This window comes from Armigeres subalbatus, chromosome 2 (genome assembly GCF_024139115.2).
Source record: "Armigeres subalbatus isolate Guangzhou_Male chromosome 2, GZ_Asu_2, whole genome shotgun sequence".
Lineage (NCBI taxonomy): Eukaryota > Metazoa > Arthropoda > Insecta > Diptera > Culicidae > Armigeres > Armigeres subalbatus.
The window spans coordinates 90585418-90601795 of record NC_085140.1 but is presented as its reverse complement, the minus strand read 5'-3'; positions in this window follow the sequence as shown (position 1 = coordinate 90601795).

The following is a 16378-nucleotide window of genomic DNA, read 5'->3' as shown; positions in this document are numbered from 1 at the left end:
GCGAACCCCATCCGACGGACGAGTGCGACAAAATGGAGGTGGCCGATCCCAAGTGCGCCAACTGTGGCGACAAACATCGGGCCACCACAAAGGGCTGCCCAAAGCGAGCCGAGTTCCTGGAAATCCGGAAGAAGGCTTCCACCAGGACCATTCCGAAGAAGAACCGTGTTCCTGTAATCAACGAGGTGAACTTTCCAGCCATCCCGGCTCCCCGTCGTGTGATTCCAATACTCCCACCGCTACAGCCGCACAAGCGACTGGCAGCGGCAGCTGCATCGGTCCAAGCTCCAGCATCGTCGGCACCATCCACCAGCGAATGGCCCCGCTTCCTCCTCCTGGGTTCCGTCGGCAGTCGGAGAACGAAGCCGTCCCACCGGAAGAATCTGCCCCGCTGTACACTCCGGAGCAACTGATGCCGATCTTCGCGCAGCTCGCCACTCGACTGCGCGGCTGCAAACCCGATTCGACCAGGTCTTCACACTTGGCATGTTCATCATTGAAAATGGCTGCTAGGGTGGGCCTGGTCAACTGGAACGCTTGCTCGCTAAAGAGCAAATCAATCGAGCTGAAGGATTTCCTTGAGGAGAAGGAAATAGACGTGGCGTTCATCACCGAAACGCACCTAAAACCGGAGGTGAACGTCAACATCCCGGACTTCCGCATCGTGCGACTCGACCGGCCGACCAGGGGAGGTGGTGTGGCCATCGCTCTTCGCTACAACATCAACTGTCGTCTGCTTCCAAGCTTCCAGCTCAATGTCATCGAGGCCATCGGTGTCGAAATCACCACTTCGGTCGGCACAATCGCGCTCATCGCGGCGTACTGTCCAACGCAGGCCAAAGCCGGCGATGGATCATCGGCTGCCCTTCGGAGGGACATCGTCAAGCTGACGCGGAGGCAAGGCCAGTATATCATTGCCGGCGACTTGAATGCCAAACATCAAGCCTGGGGCAACAGTCGCGGCAATCGAAACGGCACCATCTGGAGCAACGACATGGAGGAAGGCCACTACACGATCCTGAGCCCGGATTCCCCCACTCGGCTGAGTCGGTCCGGTGCCCACGCAACGCTCGACCTCTACGTAACAAACCTGAGTGACCACGTCTCGCAGCCGGTTGTATACCAGGAGCTCAGTTCGGATCACTATCCGGTGGTGGCGGAACTGGGCTCCTCGGTCAATCGGCACCAGCAGTTACGGCGGAACTACCACCGAGTGAACTGGCAGCGTTTCCAGCAGTGCGTCGATAACACCGTCGACTACGAGGTGCGTCCGGAGACGCCGGAAAGTATCGACCGCCAGCTGTGCGCTATCGAGGAGGCGATCACGGCGGCCCGAGAGCAACACGTACCGACGGCTCGGCAGGTAAGCAACTCCTTAAACATCGATACACTCACCAAAGATTTGATTCGATTGCGGAATGTCACTCGCAGGCAGTTTCAGCGTACTGGACTGCCTGAGCTTAAGGCACGCTGCAATCGAATCACAAAATTATCAAGGCCAGAATGGTGGACCTCAGAAATAACGACTTCTCGAATAAGATCCGCACTCTCCCAGATTATGCTAAGCCGTTCTGGAAAATGACCAAAATTCTAAAATCCAAGCCTCGGCCCATTCCACCTTTGATCCCACTAGACAATAATGGCTCTAAGGATCGCTTGATAACTCCTGCAGAGAAGGTCGCTGAAATAGGTCGTCACTTCGTCAGCTCACACAATCTTGGGCAGAACATCGTCAGTCCACACGAAGCAGCCGTCAACGAGCATGCTAACAACATCCATTTGATTCCCAACGACTTCTCGGAGGAGTTGGAGATCTCAACTGACGAATTGACGGCCTATATCAAATCGTCGAAGAACATGAAGGCCCCAGGCTTCGACAGCATCCTGAATCTCGAGCTCAAACACATGAGTGCTCCGTTCTTTGAGCACCTCTCGCTGATCTTTAATCAGTGTCTCCGGCTTAGCTACTTCCCATCGTCCTGGAAGTCAGCGAAAGTCATCCCATCCGGAAGCCTGGGAAGGATCCTTCCTCTCCCAAAAGTTATCGACCCATCAGCCTTCTCTCAGGGTTATCCAAGCTATTCGAAAAAGCTATTCATCATCGGGTACTTGAGTCTGCCGAAAATCTCAACATCTTGCTCGAGGAACAGTTTGGTTTCCGACGCGGTCGGTCAACTGTACACCAACTGACCCGAGTTACCAACGTCCTCAGACGGAACAAGTTTGTCTCGAAAACATCCGCCATGGCCTTACTCGATGTCGAGAAGGCATTTGACAATGTATGGCATGATGGCCTGGTGTACAAACTACAACGCTACAATCTTCCCAGCTACCTGGTGAAAATCATCAACAATTACCTGTCGGCAAGGACATTCCGGGTCTCAATCAGCGGAGCGAGTTCAATGCGCACAACATCGTCGCAGGCGTCCCCAGGGCAGTATCCTCGGGCCCCTGCTTTTCAATCTGTTCACCTCCGACATGCCAGAACCTCCAGAAGGCGGCATTCTGTCTCTGTTCGCAGATGACACATCCATCGTCTACAACGGTAGAGTGATCAGAGCGCTAGTGGCTAAACTCCAACGAGGCCTGGATGCCCTGACAGAGTACCTCACCAGCTGGAAGATCTGTATCAACGCGGCGAAGACCCAGGTCATCATTTTCCCCCACTCCAAATCCCCTAAACTTGTTCCGCCTGGGGACTGTAAAATCATCCTCAATGGCACGACTGTGGAATGGGCCAATGAGGCCGGCTACCTTGGCTTGACCCTCGACAGCAAGCTTATCTTCAGGCAACAGGTTGACAAAACGGTGACAAAGTGTAACGTCTTGTTGAAACTACTGTACCCTTTGATCAACCGCCGGTCGTCATTGTCCCTGAAAAATAAACTTGCTGTCTACAAGCAAATCATCCTCCCTGTGATCGAATATGGCATGCCGGTCTGGGAGAGCTGCGCTAAAACCCACCACCTCAAACTTCAACGGGTCCAAAACAAATTCCTGAGGATGATCCTCAACACCCCTCCCAGGACAAGAACATCCGAGGTCCACCGTCTGGCCGGAATAAAAACCTTACATGAACGCTTTGGTGAGTGTAAAGAAAAGTTTAGGGTCCGTTGCTTGCATTCGGATCAGGCTCCAATTAGGGCGCTAGTTCCAATCTAGGTTATCAAATTTTTATTGTAAATATTAGTGTACATAGTAGTTAGGTTATCAAATTTTAAAAAACACACCAGCGCCTCCTAAAGGCCGTCATGATACATTATATTTTAAAAATTAAGTAATAGCATAATAATAATAATAATAACAATAATTGAAATTGAAGTTGGAGGGCCATGCCGGCCGATCACTGTACATGTATAAAATGATTGTAGAACAAAAAATGATTTAAATAAAGAAGAATTTTACTACTACTACTACAGTTAGGAACGCGAATATGGGGGGTGTAAGTAATTAAAACCACAGAGTTAAAACCTAGTCTTGTGTTTAATATATCATTCTAAATAACAATAACATTTGCAGCTGACACAGCAGAAAACAAAACGTCGTCGATTGAACCCAATTCATCGCTGGGCAAGTGATGAAACCAGGGACATGCTTGAGACGGTTTTAGATGAAGTGAAAAATAATCCTGAATTATTCGAGGTATAAGCCCATTTTTTTAAAAAGCTTTCATAGTTACTGATTATTTTTATTCATGTAGAAACCAACAGCTCAGATTTTCTATGCCAGAATAATGAAGAAAACCGCATGCGTACGTGCACTCAATTGGATTGTGCTTAAAAATAAGATGAGAAATCTGAAATAAATAACTTTTTGAGGAAAAGAAGTGGGAGAGACAAAGGGAGTTCGATGATCAAATGTTGGAAATTGAGAAAGAAAAGATCAATTTGGCCAGAATGCAAATAAAGCAGCAATTTGGGCTTATTCGACGAGTGGAGTGACGTGAGATTGCTTGATTGACGTGAGAAGAGTCGTATCCAGCTTTCCACGCTCGCCATAATGGCGGCTGCTATAAATTAATCTGGCAGTAACTGCTTCCGACGCTGAACTATTTTCGACGCTTATAGTTGCTCAGCAACCTTTATACTTTATAATATGTTTAACATTTCTATTTTTAGGCTGATGTTAAAAATAACAAATCCTGAAAACAACTGGCTGAAATTCAACAATTTGAAGCTTCAATAGTCAGGGATACAGTTTATAGATCAAACACCAGGTGTCATGCTTTGGAAACGGGTAGGCTTGGCTCATCTACGAAATACATCGATGTGCAGCTAACCATAGCTTATCAGTTCAAAGAAAACCTTTGTCAACTGAATGTTAAGTAGTGCATTCAGTCATTTTGAAAAACTTAACTTGCTCAAGGAGAAATGTTGCAAAAACAAACACGAGCAAGTTCATGGCAGAAACGCTTCACGTGGATTACGGATGTTGGATTATCAAATTAGAAAACCTAATCTCAAAAAATATAAAAGGAAATATATGTAGATATAGAAAGGTTGTTTTGTATTCAAATCAATACAAGATTTAATTTTACTTAATTTCATCCCCTAAATTTCTTTTAAAATTCGATAACCAATTATGAATGCATTACGAAGAAATTTGCGGGAAATATTTTCATCTCGGCCAGAAACTTATATTATTATGTAGTGCTCTTTGCCTTAGTACGGGATAAATTTTCATTACAAGCGGACAAACTGTTTAATCTATTGTATTAATAAAGCCATTCTCAAGCACTCCATGTCATTCTTTTGTTATGCTTAGACCCGGTAGTGTGTAATTAACACCTACAACTAAAATCTTGCGCATGTTCTGAAATCCCGTTAAGGAACTAGAATCTTGTATATCTAATGCGCATCGAGAATCGAGACTGATTTTTAGATAAATAGGATAGCATTCGTTTCCCCTAGTTAACCCAGTGCAGCGGAGGCACATAGTTCATTATTTTTTAAAGTAGCAAGAACCCACAGCAGGATGCATAATGTATATGTCCTTGTTATTCCCATCGGAAAACCTCAAGAGTACCCAGATCCGAGTGTTGAACTTAACTAAAGCCACACTGCATATTATACAAAATATGATGTTTCAGATGGTAACAGCATGACCTCGCTGATGGATGTATACATTTCTATGTCTAATTATTGAGGCTTTATATTATTACATTCCAGCTAGTTGTTGCCAGGCTTTCTGGGATGATTACATCAACCTAAAAATTAGAAATATTGAACATATTTAAGCACTGTTTTCAATTATCAAAAAACTTGTTCCAAGATGGTAATAACTGTTTCTGTCAGTTTGTACGCACTATCACCTAGTATCCACCCTTGTTCACTAAAATATTGAGACGGGTATTTTGATAAATCGCAATTATTGTAAATCCTGCTATCATGAACACTTCCGGGATAACCCAAAACCAAATGTCGAATTTTATTCTCGTAGTCACATACAGCCTGAACTTTCAAGGAATAATCGTGTGTACGGGAAAAGTATGATTCGGGATATTGATAGGGGGTTTCAGAAAATTTAATTTCTGTTCCGTCAACATAACCGATGCAGTGAGATAGCTCATGAAATGTTTCCGACACTATTTTTGATCTTTCAAATTCAAGACAGCTTCAAAAACTCGATGTGTTAAAATCCGAATTGCTCCCCCGTCTCCGACACCGAATAATTAAGCTAACTTAGCAATAGTGAGCCAGCCAAAGGCTGAAAGCCTCCTTAATAAAGGTGTATAAAAAAAAGCAATAGTTGCCCCTTCTCCGGATGATCCTAGTCTATATAAAACTATTATAAGCTGCATTTCAACGGGAAATTGATTACAAGACCTTGGATCATTGAAAACTGGATCCCTTTAAATTAGGTTTAAAATTATGTTAAAATTACTCCAATTTACTCGCACTAATTTTCGAAATCTGTCTTCTTTGAGTTCAGGAAGAACGTGAAGCAGAAAGTGGTGTGATTGTGGGACCGAATTTAAAACAAAATCAAGTGCGTATCTGTAAAACTCGGCAACCACTGTGGAACAGATGAGTTCTTCTATAACTTCATCTTCTTTTGCTTTTCGAGTATCTGAGGAACACAAAGCTGTTTTGAAAATCACTTCATTAATCATGGAGTATCTTACCATTATCTTCGTTCGATAATTCCAAATGGATCAGATCATAAATTGCATGATCTTTTAGACGACGGAGCAATTTATTTTTTTCATTGATTCTGGGTATGTTTGTTTACGCGGTAGTATGAACGGTTTAGATGTAAGACTTTCAAAGCATGCTAGGCTTAATCTCTTCTACGTTTGGAGCTAATGGAAATATTTCATTTCTGGCACGGCATACAAAAAACAAGGCAGGCTCATAACCTATGTAAACATTCATTTTGAATGTAAACATGTGTCGTCACTACCATCTTCGCACAAGCTGAACCGAGATGATGCTCTACGGTCTCAGCCAAGATGAATACAGTAGTAGGTAGAGATGTCGCAAATTAATCGATTACTTCGATTAATCGATTCATCGTTGTGATAATCGATTAATTTCGAATCGATTATTACCCAACGATTAATCGATTCAATAATCGAGATGAATCGTGAGTAATCGATTAGTTACTAATCGATTAATCAGAATTTTACGACATCATAAGGATGTCGAAAATTAATTGATTATTTCGATTAATCGATTCATCGTTGTGATAATCGATTAATTTTAAATCGATTACTATACAATGATTAATCGATTCAATAATCGACAAGAATCAAGAGTAATCGATTAGTAACTAATCGATTAATCGGGATTTTACGACATCTCTAGTAGTAGGTGCTCCAACCTGCCAAGTTTGTGGATGAGAAGACGGCGGGGGTGAAAAATTCACTTTCAGTGTGTGTTCCAATCTGCCAAATTCACGATTCAGCCATCTTGGATTTTAGTAAGGGAGAGCCAGCCGGTTTGTTGTCGTTTTGCACTGAAAATGAATTTTTCACCCCCGCCGCTAGTAGTGTATTCATCTTGGTCTCAGCATGCTTACTTTTGTACTCTCACTGTGCCACCAAAGTACTCTTTAATGGGTGAAAAAGTACCCATTATGAAGTTAAATAGTTCAACTCATTAAAAGAGTAAACAGCGTTTACTCATTAATGAGTAAACCGCTTGTACGTCAAAACCAGGGGTAAATTTTACCCATTATGAAATTTTTTAAAATCTTGAGGTGGGTAAAATTTATACATTATTCTTTCCAGTTTTAGATTGATAATGAATCAGGAAGTTCGATAACAGTGAAATAAAACAATCGAATTCGTTGAAAAAAAATCTGTTTATTATTAAGTTATATCAATTATTTCGATATTGGACACTGTTTTCATTGTCTAGCACTCACGATCTTTTCCGGTACATCTATATTGAGGGTGTATTGCTGCGGATCCGGCGAATAGCCTCCCCTGTTGCTAGTCCTCTACTTAGGGGGCGAGTGGCGGGTCCTGTGAGAATACGAGTTGCATATCGACCGGTTAGAATAAAGATTTGCTGACTCTGATCGGAGCTAAAATTTAATTTTGAATCAAAACAAATTATAAAAAATCAATTGGCTCACCCTTTCGAGACTCCATCCCAGATGCCTTTGTGAAACACCTCGATACATCACGCCACCAGTCGCCGGAACTGCTTCGATTCAGTACCATCGGGAAGAAGATGCCGTAGAACACGCTCCGTTAACAGCCGGATAGATCATGGTACAGTTTATAGCAAAACGCCGAACACTTGGGAGCCTTAATTGAAAGGTGTCAAGCAAGCAGAAAAATTCACTGTAAAACGAGTAAACGAAGGGATTCCAAATATTTTCAATCTATTATCTAAAAGAATACGATTAAAACTTACCACTCCAAGAGCACAAAATTTTCGCTTGCGCTTCCACTTCAACTGCAGAATGTTTTCATTGCAAGAAGTATATTTTCACCCATTAATGGGTAAATATTCGAAAGTATATAATGAATATAATTCACCCACTTTAAGAAATCAAAAAATACCCATTATTTTGACAGATCCATATATTGTAAAATAATGGATATTTTTACCACATTAATGAGTAATGCCGAGTTTACAGTGTAACATGTAGCGATAAAATATGCGTCACTCTTGAAGAGTCATTTTTTTACGAGCCTACCTTGTTGTCTGTATACCGTGATTTCTGGTTCACGCAGCTTGTGTCATAAATTTGGGATAAGCAAAGAATCATCTCTTACGCAGCCGCTTACGCAGTTAAGTGAATCCCCCTATGTAATGTAAAACACAAAACTATCACCAAATTAATGAAACTCCTTATAATATTTAAACTTTAGTTTACTCAATGAGAAGAAATAAAAAGCATGGTAATAACTAACGATAAGGAAAATGCTTTGAGTATTTTTCGGTAATGTCTTCTTCTTCACTGACTCTACTTGGAACTTGGCTGGCTTTCAACTTAGTATTCTACTAGCATTTCCTCAGTTATTAATTGAAAGCTTTTCTATGCCCGCCATTGCATGAGTATGTATCTTTTGTGACAAGTACAATGGATATATTAGACCCAGGGTGTCGAGAAAGTTTCCAACCCTGTCCAACATTCTAGACCGGACAGAGAATCAAACTCGCCATCTCCGGATTGGTAATCCTATGCCTTTACTCGCAAGGCTGTTGGAGACCCCGGTAATTAACTATCACTTTTCCCGTGTCTTATAGCAATCAGATTCCCATTTATATTTTTGTTTAGAATTTTAAGATGATCTTCCAAAACTGTAGGACCTGTCAACTAACCCGTTTCGGCCCGGGCTACGATTTCAAATTGTAAAATCCACCGTTCTCTTGCTTTTCGACCGATTTGCATGAAATTTGGAGGAAAGATGCATTAAACCCTATATTTTTTTTGTAGGTGTATTGTTTTGGTGATTGGGTTCTTGAGTACAGTTTTATCGAGGGGGTCCCCTGGGTCAAATGGGGTCAAAAATAGGTCAACTTCCTTTTAATCGTAGATAACTAGTAGTAAATGCTCTCAATAATGATGCAATCATTTTGATTCATCATTTGACAATAATGGGAATAGAAACTGCATGTTTGGACCACAAAAATCCGGTTACAGGTGTTCCGGAAACCTGGTTCCCCCAGGGAAGTGGTCACTTTTTGAGATGTTCTGAATCCCAGCTTGCGACACATCGAACTTCATGATTTTGCAACGCAAATACAATAGGAGACATTTGCAGAACTTCTGAGCGCATTGGCCACTTTCGGAGGTTCCCTGGGAACCTGGTGCCCTCAGGGAAGTGGTAATTTTGTAAGTGGTTCTGAAACCCAGCTTTCAACACATCGAACTCCATGGTTTTGCAACGCAAGTACAATAGAAGACATTTGTTTAAAAATCAATCAAAAAGTGACCACTTACCTGAGGCAAATATTACTTTCTTTGCCTGAGGGCACCAAGTTCCCAGGGAACCTCCGGAAGTGGCCAAGGTGGTCAGATGTTCTGTAAATGTCTCCTATTGTATTTGCATTGCAAAATCATGAATTTCGATGTGTCGCAAGCTGGGTTTCAGAATCAATCAAAAAGTGACCACTTCCCTGAGGGCTTCAGGTTCCCAGGGACCCTCCGGAAGTGGCGAATGTGCACATATGCTCTGCAAATGTCTTCTATTGTATTTGTGTGGCAAAATCATGAAGTTTGATGTGTCGCAAGCTGGGTTTCAGAATCAATAAAAAAATGACCACTTCCCTGAGGGCACCAGGTCCCCAGGGAACTTCCGGAAGTGGCCAATGTGGTCAGATGTTCTGCAAATGTCTTCTATTGTATTTGCGTTGCTAAATAATGAAGTTCGAGGTGTCGCAAGCTGGGTTTAGGAATCAATCAGAAAGTGACCAGAGTGACCTCCGGAAGTGGCTTATGTGCTCAGATGCTCTGCGAATTTCTTCTATTATATTTGTGTTGCAAAATCATGAAGTTGATGTGTCGCAAGCTGGGATTCATACCATCTCAAAAAGTGACCACTTCCCTGGGGGAACCAGGTTTCCGGAACATCTGTAACCGGATTTTTGAGGTCCAAACGTGCAGTTTCTATTCCCACTATTGCAAAATGAAGAATAAAAACGATTGCATCATTATTGAGAGCATTTACTGCTAGTTATCTACAATTAAAAGGAAGTTGACCTATTTTTGACCCCATTTGACCCAGGGGACCCCCTCGATAAAACCGTACCCAAGGACCCAATCACCAAATCAATACATCTACACAAACATATAGGGTTTAATACATCTTTCCTCCAAATTTCATGCAAATCGGTCGAAAAACAAGAGAACGGTGGATTTTACAATTTGAAATCGTAACCCGGGCCGAAACGGGTTAAAACCATCGGTTGTCTTCTTTTTAGTTTTACTTGGATTGTTCTATTATATATTTTCCAAAAACATGTTTAAGTTTTGAATGTGGTATTTTTTTATTTATAACGAATTATAATCGAAATTCATTCAGAGCTTTTTCAGTGAAATACTTTCAAAAGGACTTGGAAGACGCTTATGATTTTATCGAATATTACATAGTTAACAATTAAAATGTGGTTTGCCACTCGATTTAATGTCTTACCGAAAGTTGAGCCTGTATAGTTTTTATTTTCTAATTTGAGCGATTTGTAACTAAATTTTTGCAATTCCTGATCATAATACCTGGTTTACAGTTGTCATTTGAGTGATAAAACGGCCTACTTTTCCATACCAACAGAATGAATGCTTTAATGACCATTATGCAACTCAAATGGGTTGCATAATATTCATTATAGCACTCATTTGGGTGCTATAATGGAAAACCTACATTGGGACAGTAGTTACATGACTACATTTAGCTGAATTAGTTTGGGTGAGTGTTTAAATAATGTACTCTAAGCGTCTCGTAATAAATGAAATGGTTTGTTGGACATAACATCACAATTTTCCAAAGACAATTGCATCCATCGCTCATAGCTTTTCAAGCTATGCAATTTGGCACGATAAGATGGAATCTTATTGTTCTCTGCCGCAACATAATTTATTGGCATGAATGATCATGTGGAGTAAATTCGATTGTACAATTTTGGTATAGATTTATCATATTAAAGCCCATTTTTCGTCATTGCAAAAAATAGCGTGTGCAACTCGTTGCAAAACTCGATTTTTTCAGCACTCGTACAAGCCTCTCGGCAAGCCTCGTTGGATAAACGTACAACTCGTGCTGAAAAAATCATCTTTTTGCAACTAGTTGCACAAACTACTATTACCTAATCGTTTGCCGCACTTGTATCAAAGGTATTTTGTTACTTTGCTTCAACCTATAAAAATATTGGTTGCTTTATCATGACTTCATGATGTGGCAAGATTAGTCTATGAATACGTCCGATGTAGTGAAGCACTCGTTCCAACAAATGGAAAACTCCTGCCTCTTAAGCAACATCCTAAAATGATTCAGCTGTGACGCAACGAGCGTCACCACAGTAGCTATGGAACACTAAGTCTTATTTCTGTAGTTCCTGCTGGAATCGTCATTAACCGGATCGTCCCGAGAATCCCCGGCCGCGCAATGATTGTAATTCCAAGTTCTGAGACGCCTCACAAATCAAACACGGACTCGTATTCTCTGTGCGTTTCTCTACTTGCTTATATTTCTTAGTAGACAACAATAACGTGCCTATGAATATAATATATACATGTGGTAGAAAACAGTACAGTAATAGTAGGGTAAATGATGTATCTTGGACAAGCGCAGGACATTCATTAGAAAATATATCGAGATAGAATAGTATAAACCAATTGAAAACCACTAGGTTCATCCATATACATAACCTATGATTAGTCTTGTGTCTCCATTGCCCAATTTTCGAGTAAATTACGTTTACTAGGTGTAAACTGTGATATACTGCGAACTGAAATATTTTCTTTTTGGACATCAAATATATAATTTCGACATGGAAAATGCATGTATTTTGGACAGAGTCATTTTCTCCTAATCTAAAAATGGCCACCTACAGATCTCAATGGTATGACTTACCTGCACGTATCCACATTCATTTAAATGCATTCATTTGCTTAACTGACATAGATTAAACTAGAAATTAACATTGTTTCGCAATCTTATCGATATCATTGAAAACAGCCTGAAAGTTGGCAATTAATGGTGCATCCATGTACTGTACATGGGGTGACCAATAAATGTCTGATGAATAAAAACATAACTTCATTTTGGTCACTCCTTTTTCATCCGTCTCAAGTTGATGTTAAGCGATTGGAATATGTTAGTATCTCAATTACAATCACACTTTGGCCGCAGGACCTCAAGATTGCCGTTTGAACCAATTTAAACGTGTTTCAGGTGCATGTTACGAAGAGTCCTATAATGCATGTTCTCCTGCATACTGGCGTTCAGCAGGCACTTTGGTAGATAGCTTTACATTTTAGATAATTTTAAAGATAAATAATAGTTGATTTGTGAATTCTCATCAGGAGCCACTAGAGTTGAGGTAAAAGTATGCAATGATCATACTTTCGATAAAAAATTTCCTACACATTATCTAAAATTGATCGAAGAAGCTCAGGCTTGTCCAAAATATGTACATGTCCAAAATATATCATTTACCCTATCCAAAGAAAGAAACAGCTGAAGCAGTTCTTGTTTCCTTGGGTTAGGATACGTGCATGGTTTGCAAAGAAGTTTCAAGTGGCGTAAAATGATCAACAGGGCAAAATTACATTATTACAGCATAATTTGGGTATTGGATATGAAATTCCATCGGGAGAATTAACCATAGCTATGCGTTTGAAAAGCAGTCAAATGCAAAAAGACTTGATTTTGCTTACAATTTTGTTAAAAATAAACACATAGTATGCATTCTAGGAACATTCGTAGTTGCTAGTTGGGTTCGACCAAGAATTAAAAAATACCAAATTATTAGTCTTCTTAGATTAGATTATTCTTCCAACATTTTTGCCGTTTTGTATTACGAGTTGCACAAATTTTGTTATTTTTTGTAGGAGATCGTTTGGCAAATTTTGTATCTGTTAACGCGCAGATCTTCTTCTTCTTCATTGGCATGACATCCACCACTGGGACATTGCCGCCTCGCAGCTTAGTGTTCATTAAAGCCCACAGTTATTAACTGCGAGGTTTCTAAGCCAAGCTACCATTTCTGCATTAGTATATAGACCTGTGCGCCGCCGCGCCACGCCGCCGCCGCCGACACTTATTGATGTACGCCGGTTGGCTCCACGCCGCCGAATTTCGCCCTTCACGCCGATGATTGGATAACATAAAAATATCGATATGCAGTGCGTTTCCATCTGTCGAACCAAAGCAACCTGTCACGCATTAATTAAATAGCTATTATACCTTTAGCGGATTTGTTTACTTTTATTTATTTTATTTTTTAGCACTTTAACCCGCTTTGGCGTGTTAAATGTTAAGTCATCCAAAAACTTCTTAGATACAGATCTACAAATCAATGAGCGTGGCGATTAACTTCTAATCTCATATGCAACTTTATGTGGAATAAACTCATTTTGGTCGCATTGGGTGGTTCATCATCTTTTCAAAGGTTGGAATGTTATATATCTTAATTGGTTCAGTGCTGTGTGTGTAGTTTTTATTTATACAGCTCGGCAAATTCCACACAGTCGTTAGCCCAGCAAAATAAAAACTGATATCCTGGCAAAAATAACGTTTGTTAGCTGGTTTTCAGCAAATAATTTGCTGATTTTCAGCAATTTTGACAGAAATTATATTAGCCAAAACACGTTTGCTGGGGCTCGGCTGTGCGAATCTCGATAAAAGTTGAACAAATTGCTGAGATCCCAGAAAATAAAATTAAATGTGTACAACACCATAATGAATGTTGGATTTGGATTCCCAGTCTGGTATGTTTTTTTTTCGCTTCCTTGGGCATGGAGTATCATTGTGTTAGCCTCATGATATGCGAATGTAAAACTGGTCTTATGGCTTCTGAAGATGGAGCACGATTGGTCACGTGACCCAACAAATTGAACATTTCCCTCACTCTTCTTTGTAATTGCTAGAATTGTTTTAACAAAAAAATAGTTTCGATTTATTTCGATAAATAATTCCCAAAGAAATTTCTTGGTTTTCTTGAAATAATTTCCAGGAAGTCCTGGAGGAAGTTCTGAAGGAATATCCGAAGAAAATTCTTGGAGCTTTGAGGAATTTCTGAATTTATCTCCGTTGTAATTTCTGGAGGATTTTCTGAAGGAATCTCTTGAGAAAATCATGAAGGAATTCTACGAGGAATGTCCAAAGAAATTGTTGAGAAAAATAAGTAGGGGAAATGACGGCTTTGGTAGGTTTTGTTCTATTATTGGCAGGGGGTTTTTATGACTGACTATGCTCAAATTTGGCCTAAACATTCTTTGCATATCATAAAATTTGGTCTACAAAAACCCCCTGACAATAATAGAACAAAACCTGCCAAAGCCGTCTTTCCCCCTATGTCAGAAATTCCTTTAGGAGGTCCTTTGGAAATTGCTCTAGGAATTCGTACGGAGATATCCTAAAATTGTCCTACAGTTTTAGAGGGAAATGGTGTTGGAAATTCCGAAGGAATTACTGGAATAATTTCTGAGGGAATGTCTTATGAAATACTCGGAAAAATTCCAGAGGAATTGTTAAAACAATTTCCCAAGGAATTTTGTAGAAATTTTTCTAAGTATGTATGTATGCATGTGGTTATCCATCACCCTGGCTTGAGTCTTGCTCTGCATGCGGCTCCACCCAATAGTACAATCGAATTTAATTACCATTCTGCTTTCAATGCACTTCTGTGCGAAGGGCAAGAAACGGAGGTGGCGGACCCGTAACCAGAGACACTTACGCGAAACCCGAGGGATAGAGAGAATCTCCTTCAATAAACTATACAAAATTCAAGAATAATTCGGGAAAGAATTCTCATTTGGAGGAATTTATAAAGGAATTTTTGAAGAAATTTTCAAAGGTCTTTGAGCGTTAAACTTATTTTCAATTTAAAAAAAAAAACATTTAAACATAGGTTCAAAAAAATTAAAGGAATTTTCAAACGAAATTAGAAGATTTATCAAAGAATGTCTTAAGATATTCTCGAAAGAATTCTTAAAGGAATTTTAAAAGAAATTTTCAAAATTCTACAGGAATTTCTGGAAGAGTTGCTAAAGGAATTTCCGGAGGAATGTTCGAAGGAATTCCTATAGGAAATTCAGAAAGAATTCCTGGAGAAAGTTCTAAATAAATTCCAGAGGGAAATTTCGAAAGAATACCAAAAATATCTTCTTAGAGTTTCCGAAGAAATTCTTTAAGGAGTTACTGGAAGAATTTCTATTAGAAATTCTTAAAAGAAATTCTTGAAAAAAAAAAAACTTAATCGAATTCCGAAGGCTTTCTCCTAAAGGGATTTCCGAATGTGTTCCTAAAACAGTGTCCGTAGTTATTTCTATGGAAATTCTTGAAGGATTTTCCATGGGTATTTTCTAAAGAATTCTTGAAGGAATTTCCAAAGGAATTTCCAAAGGAATTCCTAAATAAGTTTTCTAATGAATTTCCGAAGAAATTCCCAAAAGACTCCGTAAAGGAATTTCCGAAGCAATCCCTAAAGTAATTTCCAAGAAAATTCCTGAAGGAACTTTTGGAGAAATTTTGGAAAGCAATACCCAAATAAATTTTCAAGGGAATTCTTGGAGAAAGTTCTGAAGGAATTCATAGGGTAATTCTAAATTAGTTCACCAAATTCCTTTTTCGAATTTTCTGAGGAATATCTTGATGAATTTCCAAACGAATTTCTGGATTTATATCTGAAATACTTTCCACTGAAAGCATGATAGGCCTTGCTGCGTGGTTTTTTTTTCTCAGCTTATTGCGAGAAGATTGAAAAATTCGAACCGGGGTCCGACGGTCGACTGTCGGAAAGCTGTTCCGCAAACGTCAAATCACTTGTTGCACGGTAAAAATGTTTGGTTTCTTTTTTCGGTGTGAATGTTGATTATTAAAATCAACGGGAATATGTAACTTTAAACCAGTGTTATATGCCGCTACATTTTTTAAACAAATTTTATGATACTTCGAAGGCATTTTGTCATATATTTATGTGATTTAGAAACATTTTAGATTTCTCGAATATTCTTAATATCAAGAAATATCAACACATTTTGTACAGTGCATGCCATTTTGAAGTTTCCGACACTCAGTCTGCTTCTTCTTCTTTGCTCCGCAAAATTAGAATTTTTCTCTTTTCTCGCAATAAATCATTCACGCCGATTCACGCCGCCGCCGCCGCCGCCGCCGAACATTGCTTACGGCGTGACGCCGCCGACGCCGCCGCCGCCGGTGTAAAAATGGCCTTACGCCGCCGCCGTTCACAAATACTTC